This window comes from Arachis stenosperma, chromosome 10 (assembly GCF_014773155.1).
Source record: "Arachis stenosperma cultivar V10309 chromosome 10, arast.V10309.gnm1.PFL2, whole genome shotgun sequence".
In the NCBI taxonomy this organism is placed as follows: domain Eukaryota; kingdom Viridiplantae; phylum Streptophyta; class Magnoliopsida; order Fabales; family Fabaceae; genus Arachis; species Arachis stenosperma.
Window position 1 is genome coordinate 27,346,672 of NC_080386.1, and position 16,896 is coordinate 27,363,567.

The window sequence follows — 16,896 nt, forward strand, 5'->3', positions numbered from 1 at the left end:
AAAAAGCAGTGAATACAAAAAAAATGAAAAACAAGGAAAAAAAAGAAAAAGAAAAAAATATAATAAAGTCGTGATCCAGGGCAAAAAGAGTGTGCTTAAGAACCCTGGACACCTCTAATTGGGGACTCTAGCAAAGCTGAGTCACAATCTGAAAAGGTTCACCCAGTTATGTGTCTATGGCATGTATTTATCCGGTGGTAATACTGGAAGACAGAGTGCTTTGGGCCACGGCCAAGACTCATAAAGTAGTTGTGTTCAAGAATCATCATACTTAACTAGGAGAATCAATAACACTATCTAGATTCTGAGTTCCTATAGAAGCCAATCATTCTGAATTTCAAAGGATAGAGTGAGATGCCAAAACTGTTCAGAGGCAAAAAGCTTAAAGCCCCGCTCATCTAATTAATACTGATCTTCATAGATGTTTTTGGAATTCATTGCATATTATCTTCTTTTTATCTTATTTTATTTTCAGTTGCTTGGGGACAAGCAACAATTTAAGTTTGGTGTTGTGATGAGCAGATAATTTATACGCTTTTTGGTATTATTTTTAGTATGTTTTTAGTATGTTTTAGTTAGTTTTTATTATATTTTTATTAGTTTTTAGTTATAATTCACTTTTCTGGACTTTACTATGAGTTTGTGTGTTTTTCTGTGATTTCAGGTATTTTCTGGCTGAAATTGAGGGACCTGAGCAAAAATCTGATTCAGAGGCTGAAAAGGACTGCAGATGCTGTTGGATTCTGACCTCTCTGCACTCGAAGTGGATTTTCTGGAGTTACAGAAGCCCAATTGGCGCGCTCTCAATTGCATTGGAAAGTAGACATCCTGGGATTTCCAGCAATGTATAATAGTCCATACTTTGCCCGAGATTTGTTGGCCCAAACAGGCGTTCCAAGTCAGCTCAAGAATTTTGGTGTTTAACGCCAGAACTGGCACAAGAATGGGAGTTAAACGCCCAAACTGGCACAAAAGCTGGCGTTTAACTCCAAGAAAAGTCTCTACACATGAAAGCTTCAATGCTCAGCCCAAGCACACACCAAGTGGGCCCGGAAGTGGATTTTTATGTAATTTACTCATCTTTGTAAACCCTAAGCTACTAGTTCTCTACAAATAGGACCTTTTGCTATTGTATTCTGATCTTAGTTCTTCTGGTTCCCTCTCTGGGGCCGAAGCCAATGATCACTATTATCACTTATGTATTTTCAATGGTGGAGTTTCTACACACCATAGATTAAGGTGTGGAGCTCTGCTGTACCTCGAGTATTAATGCAATTACTATTGTTCTTCTATTCAATTCAGCTTATTCTTGTTCTAAGATATTCATTCGTACCTAAGAACATGATGAATATGATGATTATGTGACGCTCATCATCATTCTCACTTATGAACGCGTGCCTGACAACCACTTCCGTTCTACAAGCAAACAAGGCTTGAATGTTTATCTCTTGGATTCCTTAGTCAGAATCTTCGTGGCATAAGCTAGAATTGATGGCGGCATTCAAGAGAATCCGGAAGGTCTAAACCTTGTCTGTGGTATTCTGAGTAGGATTCAAGGATTGAATGACTGTGACGAGCTTCAAACTCCTGAAGGCTGGGCGTTAGTGACAGACGCAAAAGAATCACTGGATTCTATTCCAACCTGATTGAGAACCGACAGATGATTAGCCGTGCTATGACAGAGCGAGTTGAACATTTTCACTGAGAGGACGGGACTGTAGCCATTGACAACTGTGATGCCCAACATACAGCTTGCCATGGAAAGGAGTAAGAAGGATTGGATGAAGACAGTAGGAAAGCAAAGAGACGGAAGGGACAAAGCATCTCCATACGCTTATCTGAAATTCTCACCAATGAATTACATAAGTATCTCTATCCTTATTTTATGTTTTATATATCTTTTAATCATTAATCCTCCATAACCATTTTGAATCCGCCTGACTGAGATTTACAAGATGACCATAGCTTGCTTCATACCAACAATCTCCGTGGGATCGACCCTTACTCGCGTAAGGTTTATTACTTGGACGACCCAGTGCACTTGCTGGTTTGTTATGCCAAGTTGTGATAAAGAGTTGAGATTGCAATTGAGCATACCATGTTGATGGCGCCATTGATGATCACAATTTCGTGCACCAGGTTATAATTTTAGGATTGAGTTAGAACCTTAAGAACCTTAGATATCTACTCCTGTTGATGGTATCTGTTTTAGTTTCTTAAGAATTATAATCTGAGTGTCGACGTTCTAGGATTGCCTCTAGCTTTTTCGGGACGTTATTTATTATATATGTTGGCACCTTAACCATACTGAGAACCCGCGGTTCTCATCCCATACAATATTGTGTTTTTCAGATGCAGGTTGAGAAGCACCACTCTGTATTCTGGAGACGCTGATGAAGCAAAGAACTCTTGAGACTCAGGGTCGTATCTTTGTTTATATTTATGTATGTATATAAGATCTCCACCTTGTATTTTATGTTTGTCCCTCTTAGAGGTTGACTTAGAGAAACAGGTTGTCAGTTTTCTATTTTGGTTAACTTTTGGGTTTATTTGTGTGTATGTATATATGCTTTGGCCGGTTCTAGCTTAGCGAGCCGAGTCGGAAGCTTTGCTATATGTATCTTTGGAATTCTTCTCTCATAGTTATTGTTTACGCGAGTGATGCGATTTTCTTTTTAATGCTTTGTTTAACTCTTTTTCACAGGCCTCTAGTTAAAATTTCTTTCAACTATTATTACATATATATATATATATTCACTTTTAGAGGTCGTAATACCTTGCCACCTCAGCTTTATGACTTAAGCATAAGACTCTGTGTGGTAGGGTGTTACAGATCTCTTTAAGACCAAGCTCCGATACTAATTGATAGTAATCAGTGGCTAAAAGAAGAGGGGGTTGAATCTTAGCTTCCTTTTTCGCAGAGTATTACTTTTACTTTTTCAACAAACTTCAAGAGATATTTCACTTTTGTCTCGTAACAAGTTGAAAGACATTTTTCATTTCATCTTCTGAGAACCAGAAATAGAAAAGAAGCAGAGATGAAAGAATCACACTAAGATGTATCCTGGTTCAGCTGCTAAGTATAATGCAGCCTACATCTAGTCTTCATCACAATAGTGACAGAATTTCACTATCTTTAATAGATTACAAACACCAATTCTTTCCCTGGGATCTACCTGATCCTATTTGGGACAAATCCATATTCTAACCCCAATCTGAATTTGACTTGGACTCAAACCAAGTTTCAACAGCAAAGTGCTAACCAAACTTGCAAGGGAATTCCCACAGGATCATGAAACACAACACAACAGAAAGATGTACAAAGAAACTCTGAAACATCTATGAATTTTTCTCTAATTTTGATCACTACCTTTTTCCTCTCACTGACTTTTTCTTATAAATCTCACCTTGTTTGGCTTTTTACCATGAGACTCAGATACACAAAACTAAGTAAAAGAAAACTAAATGAACATCATTGAAGGAGAAGAACTCAAGAAGCTTCAGGGTAGCTATGAGAACTATGTGCTTTTCACTTACTCTCCTTGATCTCAACCTTTGGTCGTTCACCCTTAATATAGAAGGGGAAGCTTCCAAAGTTGAAACCCTAGCCCAGCAACTTCTTCTCCTACCAAAGAGTAGCAATGGCTTCATCAGAAGGGGTTGAGAAAACCGAGGCTGATGTATGCAAGCTTACCTCATCACCCTCATCCTTTTTCTTCAAGCTTCTTCAATCTTGGCCATTGATCTTGACTTTAGCCCCAATAATGGATTCTGATCGTTGATGAGCTTCTGACTCTGGACAGCTTCAAGTATTCCATTTTTGCTTCTATCTACTTGAGACTCAAAGGCTCTTATTTGATACACAAAAACAAAAATGAACTTTTTACCAAAATAGATTTGCTTCATGAACTGAAGCCGATCTCTTCCTTTTTTGGTAACAAAATCTTAAAGTCTTTCTTCAAATCTTTCCTTCTGTAGCAAAGATCTTTCTTAGCCTTTTTTCATAGGCTTTTCTTCTGAGGCTTTACAAATTTTTTTCTATCTTCTTCCTTGAAAGATTGATGTGACCGAAGCAGAGGAGAGAGAAGAAAGAAGGAAGAAAGCTTTCGGTGGAAGCATTAATTGGAATTAAACCAAATTGAATTTTCACTTCCATTACCCAAGACATAAAGTAACATGTAAGACTTTTGGATACCAAGGATTGAAGTTAATTGAGTTGAGATTCGGATTCTAGTAACCAAGACATGGAGCAAAGCATGCTTTGAAGTCTATGGGCTATTTTCTTCTTTTCTTTTGATTTGTCAAAATTAGTTCATGGGCTATATTCAGCCTCTTGATTAATTTAATTTGCACAAAACTAAATTAATTCATTGATCCCAGTAAGTTTGTATAGCTTTTTAATTCATTATGGAAACTGATTTTTCTGCACACTAACAAAAACATTAAATAACCCATTGGAAGTAATTTAAACATTTAATAATATTTTAATAATTTTTTAATTTATATTTTAATAAGGTTTGATCATCATTTTAATTAAATATAAATTTTACAAACTCAATATGTATATATATTAAAACTAGCTATTAAAATAAATTATTATGTATTTATATATAAATATATTTATTGTTTAATTTATTTTTAATATATATTTTATATTTTAATATATATTTTATATTAGTAGTTAATTTTATTATATAGCAAATATGATTGTTCTAAAAGTAATAAAAGTGGCTTCATTGTTTCACTCTGTCCAATATCGCTACATATTTGATGGGATAATGGGTCTTGTTGTACCTCCATATTTGAAACAAATAGATTTACGTGGGAGAGTGTGAACTTTCCTAAGGAGGTATGAATTAGGGGAAGTAGCTGATGCAGTAAAGAATGAGAAGTAAAAGTTGAGATGTAGAAAAGAAAAGAGAAGATTAATCGAGTTGAACTGATATATTGAGTAATTTAGATAAATGAAGATGGAAAAGTCTAGGGGCAGTAATTTTTATATTTTTTTATCAGTATTTAACCATCAAAAGAAAAGTGAGTGATTTTTTATTATTAGATGTAATCTCATACTATTAAAAATACTATTGATAGCCAATTGATGGTTACAAAATACTAAAGTTGTTGGCCCCTAACATTGTTCAATAAAAATATATATAAAAGTCTTAAATTATATATAATAATAAGAGTCCTATCATCACATATCTAAATTCCATTATAACATATGCAGCAGAAAACAGAATTCAGATGACTACTAACATTTTTTTTTTATCAATTGACATAAGAAAAAATATCAACTAATCTCTAAATTAGTCTTTTTATTTTTTTGGGGGGGGGGGGGGTGTTTGATCTTCAAACTACTTTTAATTTTCTCTTCTCTCAAATTTCGATAGTGATCCGCAAATTTAGTAAGACATTACACTCTTTTTTTTGGTGACTTAGGGGCCATAGCCCAAAGAAATAAGAAAACAATTAGTAAGAGATAAAACTATCTTTTGTAACCAACTTAGGTTGGTCGAGTGATTAGCTCATTCGTCTGCTTAAGTAAGTGTTAGGGGTTTGAATTCCGTCTTTTGCATGCAGCAACCTATTGGCCAACGACAAACCCACTGTCGAATTGGAGGATACTGTGGAAAACAAAAAAAAAACTACTTTTTATTTATGGTTAGATATAAAAATTCAATTTATTTAGAGATTGAAATTTTTATCTAGTTTTTTATTTATTTTTTAAATAGTTATCTAAATATTCATATAAAATTTTAAATAAAATATATAAATAATTTGTCAATGAAAAATTATTTGTCATTTATATAAAAATATATTTTTTATTATTTGTATCACGATTTATAATATTTTAATGATATTCTGTTATTATAAAAAATAAAAGACATTTTTGTAAACGTATTAAAAAATAAGGATGATTTTGATGATTTATTATTTTTATACTTTTATTACTGGATTTCTGAATAACCTATTTCATTTGCTTTTTTCTAGATAAAAAAGCATCCGGTAACTGTTTTCAAATTGATCTTTCTTTACAAACAAAACAAAAAGAAAATAAAATTGTATTGGGCTTTATACATTTTTCGGCAATCCATATGTTTGACTTTGATACCATTCAATCATTCACACAGAATACACTGGACTTTTTTTTTAATAAAAAGATTTATATTTTTCAATTTATGTGATAATAGAAGGAATTATATTTTTGTGCATTATATTTTAATTTTGTAACTAGTTCAATTTTGTAGGTTGAGTCTGCAAAATTAAGAATCAATGCAATTTCACCGTCTTACCAGCAAAATTGAGGAAAAAATTGTATCACTATCAACAAAATTGAAAAAGAAAATGTGATATGAACAAATTAGCTATACTGCACAGTTTATACTATTTTAACCACTTAATGATATTAGTTCATTAACTTTAAAATACAAATGCTAATACAGAAATATCCTCCATTTGAATTTTGAATAAAATATAAAAAATCAAAATCAATAAAAATAGAAATATGTATTTTAGTTGAAATTCTGAAAAATTTGTATTTTTTTCAAATTTATGAATTGAATTTAGAACAATATGATTAATAATTTCTTAAAAATTTATTGAAAATCATTCTTGAATTAATTAGCATCTACAGAACAATTTATTAGAACTTTTAATGTTAAAGTATATCTCTTTAAGATAGTATAAGAACTAAAACATAAATTTTTTCATAGTTAAAAATAACAAATAGTGATAACAAAATAATATAAAGAAGTCACTTAAATTTATACAATATGTGATTTTGAAAATAATTAAAGCATTATATTAATCAAATCATCATTTAATTTATAAAATTAAGTATATAACAAAGGTTTTGATCATGTTTATTACTTTAAAATTTAAACAATTCAAGTTTAAACTCTTATATAACTTTTAATGACTATATTTTATATTATTTTTTAACATTAAAATCTCAATAATGATTATTTAGATATCAGTGAATTAAAAGATAATTTTTAATAATTTTAAAAAATCATTAACTCATTTTTGTTTTAAATTTATAATGATGCAAATTTTTCAAAATTTAAACTAAAACATAAAATTTGAATTTCTATTCTACTTTTTATTTTTTTTGTTTATTTTGAATCTGAATAAATGTATTTTTTATTGAGATTTAACTTCAAAATTAATGAATTAACTTAAAAATAAAAAATGTCAATAAATTATTTTAAATAATAAAAAATATACAATGTAATCTATTTTAGTGACGGAACTTGAAACAAAATTTTGGAGAGCTCAAAATTTTAATAATAATATTTATATTAAAAGAAAATTTATAAATATAATTATTCTTTAAGTTTGTTACTAATAAAATAATAAATAAATAATTCTACAGATAAAAAATATAAAATAATTTATAATAGTACTCTTCGAATATTTAGTGACTTGAAATCTTTAATAATTGAATCATAGTGCTACTATAATTAAACCTGGGTGCTTTATGTAAAACTCACAAAATTAATAAATAATTAGTTAATAAATTAATTATTAAATAAAAAAATTAAAAAATAAAATTTTATAATTTAATGAGATAGAACTAATTAAAATATGAATTTAGACATTAATTTTAAAGAATTTGATTCAAAATTAGACCAAATAAGTCGAACCGGCCGAACCGAATCCATATTGGCCCAAGGCCCAACCTATATCAGCCCCATTCATGAGTCTTCAGCTCATTAATCACACAAAAAAAGGGAAATGCAACGTTGGAAGAGAAGAGGGGGAAAAGGGTTTGGGAAGAACACTATTCACATCCGTTTTCAATCACTCGTAACTTTTGATCCGGAACTCTAATTGATGAGTCGTTTGTGATTATGTGTTCGTCTCGGAGTCCTCTTTAATTTTATCTAAAATAAGTGGTAAGTCCTTCTGTATATCATTCCCAGTTTTTTGTTCCCCTCTTATCCACGAAATTGGTTTGAGTTTTGAGTGATGTTGATGATTTTGATGGTTTAGGTGCAATCTGCTATTGGATAATTATTGGATTATACTCTAATCATCAATGGATAAGGTAAGAAAATTTTAAACCCTTGTGCGTTGCCCAATTTTGTGTACCTTAGTGCTAATTTAGTGAATTATATGAATTAGATTGAATTTATGTTAAATTGGAGTTTGAATTGGTGAATTAGAGCTCTTGGAATAACCCTTGGTGGCTGAAATCATAGGAATTGACTAGGAATCTTGAAGCTTGAATTTTGGTGGTTTTGAGCTTAGGAGAGAAATCGACCAATGTATGGTTTAGGTTTCTCGTATTTAATATGTAATGTCTTGTGAAAACTTAGGCTAGATGACCTAGGATAAGTTGAATTGAGAATATTAGATTTGATTGGTAGTTTTAGTTGACAATGTATGTTTGATTTGTTAAGGCATGATAAATTCATTGGTTTTGTGACATGAATATAGTTGATGATAGTGGAAAGATGATATTTGAAGTGTATGATGATGTCGGTATTGATGAGTATGTATATTGTTATATATGTTGAACTTGAATTGTTGGATATGATCATGATGATATATATTAAAGATGTTGTGTTAAACATGGGTTGTTGGATTGAAGGCTTGATGGGGATGGTAAATTAGTGTATTAAGGAATGATGTGGTGTAGTTGAGTTTGGTTTTGAGGCACTATGGTAAGATTTGGTAAGTTTTAAAGGGGTTGGGGTTGAAATATATTGAAAGTTGAGGTTTGGCAAAATTTTGCATAATCTATTTTCTGGCAGCAGCTTCGAACGCTTTTTGAGAACGATCTAACCATCACAATTGGATGAAATCAATTTTCCTTTAATATCTTGATGTGTAGATCAATCCTACAAAATTTGGTTAAAGTTTAACGGTTGGATTAGGAGATATAAAGTTTTGAAGTTTTTTACTTTTCAAGCTTATATCTTCCAATCCTGACCTTAATTTTGAGTGGGACCAAAATGAAATTGATATAGGACTATTTTCTTATTTTTGTAGAAATTTCATACTTTCATAAATTGTTTTGAAGAAGTTGTGCTTGTTTTAAAAGTAGAGCTCTTATCTGTTTTGACAGCGAAATCATTTTTTGAAAGCAAACTTGTAATTAGTATAACTCTCTCCAAAAAAATGATTTTTCTATGGGACTTTGACTAGTTTAAATCTCTATAAGTATATTTTATTTCTGAAAAATTTCAGATTTATCAAGTGAAAATATGATTTTTGATGAATTTTCTAAAAACATGGTAGGTTGTTGTCTTAGTGCAAGAGCTTTCAAACTTGAAACCAATATTTGCAAGAGAAAATGGCTTTCTTTTTTATTTTATTCAATTTAACTATTTCAAATGGGTTCAGATTTCTAGGATACTTTCGTTTTGAGTCTAGAGACAGAGAATTAGGCTTGTAATCTTCTGTGAATGAATTTTTGGATAAAATGAAGTGTGCGAAAATGATGATGTTATGAATGGTGACAAAATTGATAATCAATAACTGATAATGAATGAATGAATGAATGAATATGATAAATGAAGTCAAAATGAGATTGTTGTTGATGAGTTATAATTGATAATGTGAATTGAGATTGAATGAATATATGTTTGAGATACCTGGTGATAAACCCCATTTTGAGGGTTTATCTTGTATTAATTTCAGGGGTTTTATCAATGATTCCACACGCTTTTCATATGAAAATACAAGACTTTGTGTTCCTTTCCTAATTTTTGCCTCATGGATGAAAACATGCTTATTTTGCACTAAATTAGATACATTTCTAATCTTCTCTTGGTGCCATTCGATGCCGTGACCTGTGTGTTAAGTGGTTTCAGAATATAAGGCAGGGATGAACCGGAAGAAAGAAGGAGAATGGGCGCAAAGGAAAGGAGCATGAGAAATTGAGCTTTGGAAACTTCAGCAAGGGCGCGTGCGCATACTTGGCGCGCCCGCGTGGATTGCGCAGCTAGAAGTCAAAGCCAGAAGCCAAGCCACGAGCCGGCATGCGTAGCGGCTAGGCCATAATCCCCATGGGCGCGCGCGCGTACGTTGCGCCTCCGCTCACATTGCAAGATGCCCCAGTGGCGCGCACGCGTGCTTTGCGCATGCGCGCCGATGCTCGAATATGATTTTTTTTAAAGAGTCACGTGACCTGGGCGTGGAGACAGTTGGAGATCTCATTTTGGGGAAGTGCCTTGGCGGGAAGAGCTTAAGAAGACCAGGGGTTGAAGGGTTAAGGGACTTTTGCTCATTTTTTAGATTGTTCTAGATATTTTGCTATTGTTAGTTACACTCTTGGAGAGAGAGAGGAAGATTCCAAGCTCTCATTAGGGTTCATCTTCATCCATTTTTCTGAATTTTCAATCACTCTTTGGTGAGATCCATTGCAATTCTCAATTTACTTTGTTCATGTTATAGATCTTCTTCTCCAATCTCAATTAGTGCTTGTAATTGCTCAATCCTCATAGATCCTAGGTTCAACTTTGTAGTTTTGGATTTTATCAATTTCTTGAGAAGTTCATTTTCATTGTTGTTCTTTGTTAATTGTTGTTAGTTCCTTGTGTTGAAGCACTTTCAATTCTACTTTCTTCTCATTTTTACTATGCCTTTCATCCTTGCTCATCAATTGTTTGATAAAATACCAACACTAGTTATGGAGTAAAAGTTTCTTACTAGGCATAGGGTTTGGACCATTAGAAAGAGTTGAATAGTTTATGTCAATAGTTGATTTGGAATTAGAAATTGCTAATTGACTTGGAGTGCACTAAAGCTAGATTTCTCTAAGGTAAAACTAGGACTTGTGACTCAAGTTAGTTACTCTCATTTGACTTTCCTCTATACCTAGGGGTTAACTAAATGAAGCAAGACCTAATTGTTGTCATTATTGAAGGAACTATAAGGATAGAATTTCTAATGCCAACCCTAGGCCAAGCTTTCTAAAGATTGATTGTTTGTCATCTATTTTGCTAAACCTTCAAAGAATCATAATAAGGCTTCCTAATCAATAAGATGCATTCTCTAGCAATTCTAAGGGAGGACGACTCGGGAGACTAGTACTCTCGGTTATAGATTGTAGGATTGTTTGATGCGAAGTTTGAATGTCGATTAGACTATACTCACGATTATATCCATTATTGAATTCTATATCGGCATGATAAATCTCGTTAATCAAAATGGCGCCGTTGCCGGGGAATTTGCTTAGTGTGCCATGTTATTGTTTAGAGTAAATGTGTGTATATGTACATAGTTGCATTTCATTATAATTCTTTGTTCAAGTGACTAACCCCTCATCGTTACCATGAGTTTTACTTCTCCTTCATTGCATGACGCGTTCACAACCGAATCCGAGCTTAGTCCCCTTTGATCCGGAAATAGAATGAACTTTGCTTCATATTAGACAAGCTCGGAAGCGGTTAAAGTTTGGAAAATGTGAAAAGGTTTTCACCACCTCAACCACCTTACTACAAGTGAACATTGAACCGTCACTCAAAGAAGGCAATAATCATTCGCCCATCAATATCACTAACAACTCTTCTTTTGTTTTAGGTACCAACGCCATGGATGCTCCGACGAGAGTTACTATCAAGGAAGCGGGTGCACCGGATTATGTCCTTCAACCACTTCATGTAACTCACCCCAACTTGAACGCAAACTTTGAACTTAAGACCGCTTTGATCAATCTCTTACCCAAATTCCATGGGCTTCCCGCACAAGACCCTATTCGACATCTCAAAGACTTTCATCGTATATGCTCAACAAGTAGACGGGAAGGATCCGATGAAGTTGCTATATGGTTGTTTGCTTTCCCTTTCTCTCTTGAGGACAAGGCTAAAGAATGGTTCTACACTCTATCTAGTGAAGTCACCTCCGATTGGGACTTGCTTAGAAGAGGATTCTTGGATAAATTCTTGCCCCCGGAGAAGATGGATAGGCTAAGGAAGGAATGTCATGTATTGTACAAGGTGAAACGGAACCACTATACAAGTATTGGGAACGGTTTCGTAAGCTACTAGATGCATGCCCTAATCACATGCTTGACACTCAAGTGTTGCTTGGATACATATGTCAAGGGATGCGAGAACAAGATAGAACTCTCTTGGACACCTCTAGCAATGGTTCTTTGTCTAAATATAAAACAGCGGAGGAGGCATGGCAACTTATCATTGACCTAGCCGAATCCAATCAACATATGAGACGAAGAGTCAACCGCCCAAGAACCGTGAATGAGGTATCAACTAGTAGCGAAACCACCGCTCTAACCAAATCCTTGAGTGAAATGACATCCATATTGAAGCAACTCCAATTGAGCCAACAACAACCACAACAACCTCAACCATACCAACAACACTCTCCACCCCCTCAACAATACAATCAACAATTGGTCCCTCAGAAAGTGTGTGGCATTTGTTCTTGCTATTCCCACTACACGGACGAGTGCCCAAGCTTTCAAGAAGATAACACTTTGGCGGCTACCCATGATTTCTTTGACCGCCCAAATCAAGGATACTACCAAGGCGGTAATCCTAACCAAGGGCACCCTTACCAAGGAGGAAGCTACAATCAAGGGAGTGGAAATCAAAATCAAAATTGGAGAGACAATCATCAACAAGGAAATAGGGACACCATCAACAATGGAGGAGGAGGTCAAAGATGGAACAACAACTCACAAAACCGGCCACCCTACAACCAACAAAATACACCCTATAACCAACAAAATCAACCATACAACCAACAAAATCAACAAAGGAACTACCAAACATACCAACCACCACATCAAAGACCACCACCCAACCAACCACAAGCTCCTCAACCCACATATTCATCCGCCCCGTCTAACCAAGATGATACACTCCGGACCATCATCCAAGGCCAAAAGGAACTACAAAACACACTTACTTCCGGTCTCTGATGAGCGGATTATTTGTACGCTTTTTGGCATTGTTTTTAGTATGTTTTTAGTAGTTTGAGTTGAGTTTTTAGTATATTTTTATTAGTTTTTAGTTAAAATTCACTTTTCTGGACTTTACTATGAGTTTGTGTGTTTTAATGTGATTTCAGGTATTTTCTTGCTGAAATTGAGGGACCTGAGCAAAAATCTGATTCAGAGACTGAAAAGGACTGCAGATGCTGTTGGATTCTGATCTCCCTGCACTCGAAGTGGATTTTCTGGAGCTAAAGAGACCCAATTGGGGCGCTCTCAACGGCGTTGGAAAGTAGACATCCTGGGCTTTCCAGCAATATATGATAGTCCATACTTTGCCCAAGATTTGATGGCCCAAACCGGCGTTCAAAGTCACCCTCAGAATTCCCAGCGTTAAACGCCGGAACTGGCACCAAAATGGGAGTTAAACGCCCAAACTGGCATAAAAGCTGGCGTTTAACTCCAAGAAGAGTCTCTACACGAAAAATGCTTCATTGCTCAGCCCAAGCACACACCAAGTGGGCCCAGAAGTGGATTTTTATGTCATTTACTTATCTCTGTACACCCTAGGCTACTAGTTCTCTATATATAGGACCTTTTACTATTGTATTTGGGGCTTTTGATCATGTTTTTATGATTGAACCCTCTTTGGGAGGCTGGTCTCACGGCCATGTCTAGACCTTGTTCTTATGTATTTTCAACGGTGGAGTTTCTACACACCATAGATTAAGGTGTGGAGCTCTGCTGTACCTCGAGTATTAATGCAATTACTATTGTTCTTCTATTCAATTCCGCTTGTTCTTTGTTCCAAGATATCACTTGTTCTTCAACTTGATGAATGTGATGATCCGTGACACTCATCATCATTCTCACCTATGAACGTGTGACTGACAACCACCTCCGTTCTACCTTAGATTGGATGAATATCTCTTGGATTCCTAATACACGATGCATGGTTGATCGCCTGACAACCGAGCGCTCGCCTGACAAATGAGCCAGCCATTCCGTGAGATCAGAGTCTTCGTGGTATAGGCAAGAACTGATGGCGGCATTCAAGAGAATCCGGAAGGTCTAACCTTGTCTGTGGTATTCTGAGTAGGATTCAATGATTGAATGACTGTGACGTGCTTCAAACTCCTGAAGGCGGGGCGTTAGTGACAGACGCAAAAGAATCACTGGATTCTATTCCGGCCTGATCGAGAACCGACAGATGGATAGCCGTGCCGTGACAGGGTACGTTGAACATTTCCACTGAGAGGATGGGAGGTAGCCACTGACAACAGTGAAACCCTTGCATAAGCTTGCCATGGAAAGGAGTAAGAAGGATTGGATGAAGACAGTAGGAAAGCAGAGAGACGGAAGGGACAAGCATCTTCATACGCTTATCTGAAGCTCTCACCAATGATATACATAAGTATCTCTATCTTTATCTTTATGTTTTATTCATATATCATCTATACCCATTTGAGTCTGCCTGACTAAGATTTACAAGGTGACCATAGCTTGCTTCATACCAACAATCTCCGTGGGATCGACCCTTACTCGCGTAAGGTTTATTACTTGGACGACCCAGTGCACTTGCTGGTTAGTTGTGCAAAGTTGTGTTTATGCCATGGTATTGAGCACCAAGTTTTTAGAGCCATTACTAGGGATTATTTGAGTTGTGAAAAGTAGTGATCACGATTTCACACACCAAGTTTTTGGCACCGTTGCCGGGGATTGTTTCGTGTATGGACAACTGACGGTTCATCTTGTTGCTTAGATTAGGTGTTTTTCAGAATTCTTAAGAATGAGTTCTAGAGTTTCATGATGATCTGTTGAAATCTGGCTGGCTGAGAAGTCATGTCTAATCTTATTGGACCGAGGTTTCAACTAATCATCACAAGAGCTTGTTGATTTCTATCAATCTTGCTATTGGAGCAATGATCTGCTAAGGCTGGCTGGCCATTGGCCATGTCTAGTGTTTTGGACCGGAGCTTTCTTTGAAAGCTTGGCTGGCTGTGAAGCCATGTCTAATTCCTGGACCGGAGTCTTAGACTAGCATTGCAATGATTCCTGGAATTCAAATTAAGAATTCTGAAACCTTTATTTTTTATTTTCATATAATTTTCGAAAAAATCCAAAAAAAAATTTCAAAATCATAAAAACCAAAAATATTTTATGTTTCTTGTTTGAGTCTAGTGTCTAATTTTAAGTTTGGTGTCTTGCATGCATTGTTTAATTGATCTTGGTTCTATTTTCAAGTCAATAGTATAGGGAACTGAAGATTCAGAACATGCAGCAGAGGAATTACACAGAAAAAGCCGGGCGTTCAAAACGCCCAGTGAAGAAGGACAGACTGGCGTTTAAACGCCAGCCAGGGTGCCTGGTTGGGCGTTTAACGCCCAAAAAGGTAGTGCATTGGGCGTTAAACGCCAGAATGTGCACCATTCTGGGCGTTTAACGCCAGGATGGCACAAGAGGGAGGATTTTGTTTTCAAATCAATTTTTTTCAAGTTTTCAAAGTTTTTCAAACTCAAATCTTTTTCAAATCATATCTTTTCAATCAAACCTTTTTCAAAATCAATTTCTTTCCTTTTTCAAAGATACTTACTATCAATTAATGATTTGATTCAACATTTTAAGTATGTTGCCTTTTCTGTTGAGAAAGGTTTAATGTTTGAATCATATCTTTTCTTGTTAGGCAAGTCATTAATTTTTAAAAATCAAATCTTTTTAAATTGTTTTCAAATCATATCTTTTCAATCATATCTTTTTAAAAGCATAATTTTTTTATCATATCTTTTTAATCACATCTTTTTCAAAACAGTTTTTAATCATATCTTTTTGATTTCTAATTTCAAAATCTTTTTCAAAAATTACTTGATTTCTTTCCCACTCTTGGTTTTCGAAAATCAATTAAAGTTTTTCAAAATGTTTTCAAAATCTTTCACTTAATTTTTGAAAATTTCTTCCTCTCTTTTCACATCCTTCTATTTATGGAGTACCACTCTTTCTCAATGCACAATTCGAACTCTATCTGATTAAGTTCGAATTCTTCTCCTTCTTCCTTCTATTGTTCTTCTTCTCTGACACCTCAAGGAATCTCTATACTGTGACATAGAGGATTCTATATTTTTTTGTTCTCTTCTCTTTCATATGAGCAGGAGCAAAGACAAAGGCATTCTTGTTGAAGCTGACCCTGAACCTGAAAGGACCTTGAAGCGAAAGCTAAGAGAAGCTAAGGCACAACTCTCTGTAGAGGACCTAACAGAAATCTTTAAAGAAGAAGAACCCATGGCAGCCGAAAATAACAACAATGCCAACAATGCAAGGAAGGTGCTGGGTGACTTTACTGCACCTACTCCCGACTTCTATGGGAGAAGCATCTCTATCCCTGCCATTGGAGCAAACAACTTTGAGCTTAAGCCTCAATTAGTTTCTCTAATGCAACAAAATTGCAAGTTCCATGGACTTCCATTGGAAGATCCTCATCAGTTCTTAGCTGAATTCTTGCAAATCTGTGACACTGTCAAGACTAATGGGGTTGACCCTGAGGTCTACAGACTTATGCTATTCCCTTTTGCTGTAAGAGACAGAGCTAGGACATGGTTGGACTCACAACCTAAAGAAAGCCTGGACTCATGGGAAAAGCTAGTCAATGCCTTCTTGGCAAAGTTCTTTCCACCTCAAAAATTGAGTAAGCTTAGAGTGGAAGTCCAAACCTTCAGACAGAAGGAAGGAGAATCCCTCTATGAAGCTTGGGAAAGATACAAACAATTGATCAGAAAGTGTCCCTCTGATATGCTTTCTGAATGGAGCATCATAGGTATTTTCTATGATAGTTTCTCTGAATTATCCAAGATGTCTTTGGATAGCTCTGCTGGAGGATCTCTTCATTTGAAGAAGACGCCTGCAGAAGCTCAAGAGCTAATTGAAATGGTTGCAAATAACCAATTCATGTACACTTCTGAAAGGAATCCTGTGAACAATGGGACAAATCAGAAGAA

At 34.9% G+C, this 16,896-nt stretch overlaps 1 non-coding gene across 1 annotated transcript; it reads right to left on the reverse strand.

The window, feature by feature from the left end:
• Window positions 1-16,588: 16,588 nt before the first annotated feature.
• On the reverse strand, window positions 16,589-16,696 carry LOC130959029 (small nucleolar RNA R71). The gene has a single exon (XR_009078126.1). It is a non-coding gene; the product is annotated as a small nucleolar RNA R71 (small nucleolar RNA).
• Between the last annotated feature and the right edge of the window lie 200 nt (window positions 16,697-16,896).